General features: G+C 33.1%; 1 long non-coding RNA gene across 1 annotated transcript; it reads left to right on the forward strand.

Annotated features, from left to right (window-relative positions):
- Positions 1–4,533: 4,533 nt before the first annotated feature.
- Positions 4,534–6,819, forward strand: LOC139906528 (uncharacterized). The gene is made up of 4 exons (XR_011782109.1): positions 4,534–5,544; positions 5,619–5,658; positions 5,713–6,528; positions 6,581–6,819. It is a non-coding gene; the product is annotated as an uncharacterized lncRNA (long non-coding RNA).
- The last annotated feature ends 685 nt before the right edge of the window (positions 6,820–7,504 follow it).

Below are 7,504 nucleotides of genomic sequence, written 5' to 3' on the forward strand. Positions count from 1 at the left end.
GATGACAATTTTAACTTTTGAATAAAAAAACACAAAATAATAGTTTTTTCGTGCAACGAAGACGTATTCAGTTGTGAACTCCAAACACAACGGATAAGCTTATATATTGATGAATCTCTATTAAAAAGATGCCTTACTCTCAAACCAAAGCTTAATGAAAGTACTCACATCCTTATTAGAACTTTAGGCTCTGTACATCACCAACTAGTTGCAAAACAAATGGTGACGTCATAGAAAACCGTACAATAGTCTTAAATTTTTTAACAAAAATATTAAGATATTAATAACCAAGTGTTGATTTTAATATTAGTCACAAAATATCAAAGTATGACGTATATCTTTTTGATATTTAAAAGATTATGGATATTTTTTAATGCAATGTTCAAACAGTTTATTATTAAAAGTGCTTATGTAAGTTTTAAATATATACAGAATGATTATCATTTATATCCGTAAAAGATGATTCATCTTCATTTCCACATCTTCAACTACTTACAAATAAATTGGCCTTTTCTTTAAGAAAATATATATTTATTTGCAAGAGAAAAAATAATAATTTTATCTTACAACAGCACATATTGAATTGTGAACCCCAAAAATAATGGCGTGCCATATATAACTCACTTCCCTCATTTGCAAAGTGGAGTCAAGTAAGTCCCCGCCAAAATAATTTGAAATGAATCTATTAAGAAGAAACATTCTTCAGTAGTTTGCCCTCCCCTCAAAGGAATGAGATCTGAAGAGCTTGATAGCATCTCGACGACTGAAGATATGATATGATTTTTGGAAGTTAATCCATAATACACCTTCCCCCTTTACCGTAACTCGTATAAAAGCTACACCTGAGATGTCATCATTAGTCAATATGATTCATACAAAAATATGGTAATTAGTGAGTTGTAAAATCTAAGCTCACTAGCATTTTTTTTTTACTTATGAGCAAACGTTATATGAATTATTAGTCAATGAGCAAAGATGGGAAAATTGTATAAATAAGTATATGTTGGCAACTTTGATTGGCGACATATCTACTGAAATATATATTTATATATATACCTTAGTGATAAAACCCCTGGGTATAGTGAGCATTTAAATGTAACAAAAACAACATGGTAAGCCTGATAATTTGAAGAATGTTTTTTGAGGAGAGGAAGAATAACGCTCATAATGTTTCAAGGGATCAACTTCATCCCTCTTTGTTAAGGGAGGAAGAAGAGAAGGAAATAAACAAGAACATTTGCAAGAATTACTCCGATGTCGATCCCCAATTCTACTCCGAGTCCAACAAGGACTTACAATGCTAACTCTGTAACAAATCCTCAAGGATACTCTCCATCTTTTATGAGCAGGCACGAATGTTAAATCAGGTTTTGAATATAATTGAAAGGAAGTTCACTACTCAGGAATTAAATAATAATGACAACTGTGAAGGAAAAGAAAATTCCTTTCTTATATTTACAATTCTAAAACAACGGGACGGCTAAAAAATTCACAGGATTTACATCACTGACATATTTAATGAAAAAGATAGTGACTACCCTATGTCGATGCTAATTGCAATTACATTGAACGATTCACAGGACTTTTTTATACTTTTCTGTTAGGCTTCCTCAACAAAGCTTACGGAAAATCATCCACACTATCCTGTTTAACATGTTTTTGATTTTTGGACAAATGGAGTTGTGAACCCGACTGTTTTAGCCAAAACCACGTTGTTTATTTTATCATTTAAATTGCACAAAAGTACTTTATCTCCATTGGTGTTTGTTTGTATTAAGACCGATATGTAGGGGGATAGGATGAGGCCAGAGAAAATTGCGAACGTTCAAAAGAACCACCCTTTAATTTATTAGTTTTCACTGCTGCAAACTAATTCTGGTCATTTTTTGCGTTTGTTACTTTCTGGATGAAAGGTTGAGTGGCTCAATAAAGAAACAACGGGACAAGGTTTAAAATTTAATGTATTACATTTTATAGTACAATGTTATATAAGTTTTTCATTGGATAATCGTAGTCATTTAAGAAAAAGCAAACAAAGTATTTTAATATAAGTTTTCCTCATTCTAAGAAATTGTACTCTTCATCAAAATAAATTGAATTTTGAATGAGTTCTATAATAATGAGTAGAATTCGATTTTACCTCCCAAAAAGCTTATATTAATTCAAATAACTAACTAAAGTATTTTAACTAATAAGTACGATGTGTCATGAATTGAAAATAATTTATAAATTAAAGAATAAAAAAGTATAATAATACTAATTTTTGTTATTCAATAATAATTTTATAGGTATATTTCTTAATACAGTTGAGGAATTCATTAAATATGTATTGCTATAATTCATTTAACCAATGTCGTAGCAAATACATTACTCTACCATTATTTATTTATATATAGATTGAGAAATCAAGCCATTCATCTTCATTAAATCTTTATTTTCATTTGTTCAGACCATTACATATGTAAGTAATCAGTGGTAATGGGGTTGATCTTAGACTCATGATAGTTGAGACAATCCTGCTTATTCCAACTTTAAATTTTAATTATGAAGAAATTGTAGTTTAAACTTAAACTTCAATAAATAGGTTTTAAATCATAATTATAAAATAACAATTTCGTAGCAAGTACTTAACATTATTTACTTATAAATTTATTGGGAAATCAACCAATTGATATACCTTAGTTAAAGCCATATAAAGAAAGTTCCTCCGTCTTTTTTCTCCACTACAAAGCTCACCTCCTTCTGTTCACCCCAAGACAAGTTCACTGCGAGGAAAGTTTAACTCGAAGTAAGTTCATCCCGAGGCATATTCATCCCCAACAATACAAATATTTGGAATATATCTTAAATAAAAGAATCAACTTTTTAATACATAGGTTAAAAGATTCAATAACATACTCATTCTCCTAGTAAAAAGTTCTTAATTTGAGTAAGAACTTAATCTTAACAAAAAACTTTATTTAACCCTTAACAACCGATTACAATACAACTTTAAGATATTTTGCTTTTTCCATAAATTGATTATATATATTATATATGTGTATTGCTAACTTAATTATCAGTTCTTGTGACGATTGTTTCAAATAATCTAGACTTTTATTTTATATTTTTAAAATACTTGTAGAAGGAAATTATACAAAGTACTCATTTTATCTTATCTATTAATTACCTCTATTATAAAAAAATATTTTCTTTCTTTGGGATAAACTTGTCTTGGGATGAACTGTTCTCGCGATGAACTTGTCCTGGAATAAACTTGCCTTAGGGTGAAAAGGGCGCTGTGAACTTTCCTGTTCTCAGATCAACCTTGTCTAAATTATAACAATTCTTCAAACCATGACATATGTAAACGTAAATATGGTTTATCTCTGGCATATGAAAGTTTTGATAGAAAATAGTCTAAGCACTTTTGCTCAATCCCTCTCTTTTAAAATTTATATATCTTTAGAAAAATCCCATATTCTTCCTTTGCTTTTGGGAAAAACCAAACACATCGAGACGATCAAAAAAAATAGAGCAAAGTCTATCTGTGTGTATGTGTCCATATACTTCGTAAAGTCATTTTGAATGTATATTAGGATTGTGTTGGGACTTGAAATACGGCATAACAATTTAATCGAGCATGTCAGTTCTATGAAGGACAGTAAATATATATGTAAATAATACTTTAGTCACTAATACTAAAGTACTCCTAGACTCATCAGATCATATTAATTATTTTTTCTCAAGCTGTGGTTAATATTCTTTCGTTCTTGAGGAGAGAACATCTAATTAATGAGTAACTACGTGTGAGTGTGCTCACTAATTAACGTAGTTACTTGAATGAATTAATACGTTTATCTGTTCGTTGAAGCCTAATAACAACGGAGAAGGAAAATAATATATTTTTAATTTATAAATATCTTATTATTTCCGTTATGATTGTTAATTTATTATCTGTAATACGAAAATGAGATTCTATAATGATGTAATAACATATTTTTGATACAGCATATAACGGGTGATTCAAAACGAGCGGGTTTTTTCAGTAGGGATTTTTTGACAGGGGCGCGCGAGTTCTGTCAAATTCATACGTCATTTGTACTCAGTATTGTTTTACAATTCATCTTGGAAAGATATACGCCATAACAACGTGTACAAATTGTTTTATTGTACTATGAAAATCAGCGTTCTGTTAAAGAAGTTTTTCGCAAATTACGCCCAACTTATGGTCCACATAATCGACAATCAGAATCTGCTCTAATTCGCAGAATAATCGAAAAATTTGAACCAAAACAAAAAAATGAACAATGTTATCTACACGGTTGTGTGACAGTCTGTAGCTGGGGGACGTAGAAAGTTAAAACTGAGGGAGTTGTTTTATTTTGCCAATAGACGGCACCACTCTCCTCCACTTTGTTTACAAGCAAATACAATTGAACAGCTCTCATGCGTACTGGGCCAACTATTTTTATTTACTCATCACTATTATGGAATTTTTTTTTACAATGTTCCGATAAGCAATGTTATAGAGCATATAATTAACTGTCGACCGTTAAGAAAAATATTGTCCTAGTTGCCACCATGAGCACACAGTAAGAGAAGAAAATTGAGATTGAAGCGCTCCTCCACGCGGGATTGTCTCAAAAGACCATTTGGGACTTGACTGGAGCCCCAAGGAAGACGATTTAAAAAGTCTTTATGAAGTTGAAGTTCTGGGAGGAGCTCAGCCACTCTCCAGAAGCAGGCAGGAAACCCTCTTTGTTCGTCAACTATCTGAAGTCGCCCTTCAAGAAAAAGCCGAATTAATTCATTACCAGGAATTCGCCAGGAAGATGAACAAGTTCCCCATAGTGGTGTCCAGGGCTCTAAAAAGGGCAGGAAAAAAGACTGCGGTGTATTCCATGGCCTCTGTTGAACATCAAAGAAAAGTCCGTGTGGAGCATGAAAAAAAGATACTGAGCCACCTCAAGTGAACCTGTTGAATCATTGTGATCTTTTCTGATGTAAAGATCTATACTGTGGACCCTGTCTTGAACAGGCAGAATAGTGGATTTGTGACATTTGAGGATGTAGCAGAGGAACACCGATAAGTTTTCAACACCAAACACCTGCTTCAGTGATGATGTTAGGCCTTTTTGCATTCAGCGGGAGAGCCTTGAGTCCCATTTGGTTCCTTTTAGGATACGGGAAGAAGGCTGTTGAGTACGTCAAAGTTATGGACACTAAAGTTCTTAAAGTAAATCAAATGCATCGTTGGCAATTCTCCCTGTGTGCTCCATTAAGATGGAGTACCTGACCACACTACAAAGAAAGTCCAAGAGTGACTCAAGGCAGCCATGCACTTTTGGGCAAAGGACTTCTGGCCACTGCATAGTGCAGACATCAACCCCCTAGACTATTCCATCTAGGTGCACGTGGAGTCCAGGGCCTGAGGAGCACCCACAACAGCACCCGCACCCTGAAGACCTCTGTTAACAAGAGTTGGGCCTCCATGAGCGACAAGTATATTTAGAGGGGCTGTAGCGGATTGCCACCACCTGGAGCTCATCATTAATTTTGAGGGCAGATACATTGACTAAAACATATTCTTTGGGTTTCAATTAATAGTTAATAAACATTTTTTCTAATTCACCCAGGGTCCTGGCATGAACTTCAATACTTTGCGTCTTAAAATGGGTAAATAATCCCGATTGGCACGGTAGTCTAATGTAACTCATGATTATTTTTTAGCTAGCCCATTTTTTTGGAATTGGTAATGTGAAGAATGAATTTTCTTTTCCTCAGCTGTTGTCATTGCTATTTAACTCCTGAGTAATGAACTTCCTTTTCAACTACATTCAATTATATCCATAACCTGATTGACATAACAGACGGAGAGTAACCTGGAGGATTTGTTGCAGAGTTATAATTGGATAAGTGTACTTGTTTATATCTTCCTCCCCCTCCTCCCTTGTGACAGCTGATTGAAGCTGCCCAAAAGACATACGATTATCATCACTAATCATCCCCCAATATTGAATAATAATTAATTCAATAATTTGGATGGAAAATGAACTGATTTTAGCCTTCTCCTTTTTTAAAGGAAAGGTTTCGTGATATAATAAATGTAACGACATTATTTTTGAGTATCTTTAAGGAAAATGATAAAGTAACGCTTGTAGTATCTCAAAAGCAACATCTTGTAGCGGAGAGGGTATTTTCTAACAGATATCTAACAGTTGAATCGCCGAAATTAGTTTTATAGCTTTGGTAGTAACGAAAAATTAATCAGAATTACAATAAGTATCCAATCATTAGGACAGTGAGAGCTTACGTCGAGAAATTATAAGTTTTCATCTTGGGCCGTTTCTGCTTCAATAAATCCACTATTTTTACTTCCCCATGATATTTTTGTTTATGTGCATTTTGACAACATTCATTTCATAAATATCAAATTCATCCTATCGTGAAAGATTTAATGTCGACACAATTACTCATCAAATTTTGATTTACACATTTTGGATTGAAAGGAACCATGTTCGAAGCTTAGTGCTATCAGAATAATAGGTAAATATATTCAGAATAATAGGTATATATTAAACACCTCAATGCTATCCAGACAGTACTTCACCAAAATCATCACAACGGCGTACTTGCGTTCTGCCTCTGAAAATGTCAAAGGCTTGAAATCTTCTGTAGTCATTTTGTCATTATATATACCGGAAAAATCCGGAAATCTAAAGCGTCGGATTTCATTGTTCCACTCTGTATATTGTGAAAAATTGTAAATGTTCATGGGCAAATTAATAGTTCACATACAAAAATATATTTAATAAAATTTGACAAAAATACTATATATATGTTTAAAGGTTTTAACTTTTAATCAATATAGATTTCTTCTGCAGCCACCTTTAGTTCAAATTGGGTTCTGAAGTTGGCAGAGTCGTTGCAGACGTACCAGTAAACAAACAATAATTTTGACGACTAATGCTACAGACGAAGATGAAAGGTGATACGCACTCCATTTGAGTTCAAGGAGCTCGAGAGCTTCTTTGACATATTCAGCCTTGTTTAGCACTGACTTTTTTTTAGAATAGTGGCCTTTCAACCAGTCTGAGAGTTTTACTATACATTTTCTTCATTTCTTGGGGATTTATGAAGACCCAAATCCATGTTCGTGTAGTTTTTTAGGAAGTTATTGATGGTAGTGGGGTTTTGTTGGAGATCTTGAAATTGACTTGTTTAGCTTTTCCAAGTTGTATACAAAATTACGGCTGTTGTTCAGGTGGTTGGCGATGACCATCTTCCAGCAAACCCACGTCAAGCGTTGATACTCTTTTAAATCTTTCCATATTTAGCAAAAACAAAAAAATTTAATCTTAGGTGTAATTTTAACAAAAGTTTAATCGCACCCCCTATTCATGGAGGTCTAGAAATATTAAGGATTAGGTTATTTTGTTTACTTACAGTTGTAGACCTACATCATCACTCTGTTCATAAGTTTATAACTTGCGTTACTTCTTGTTCCAGATTTTTTTTTCCT

Source organism: Lepeophtheirus salmonis, chromosome 10 (assembly GCF_016086655.4).
Source record: "Lepeophtheirus salmonis chromosome 10, UVic_Lsal_1.4, whole genome shotgun sequence".
NCBI lineage: Eukaryota > Metazoa > Arthropoda > Copepoda > Siphonostomatoida > Caligidae > Lepeophtheirus > Lepeophtheirus salmonis.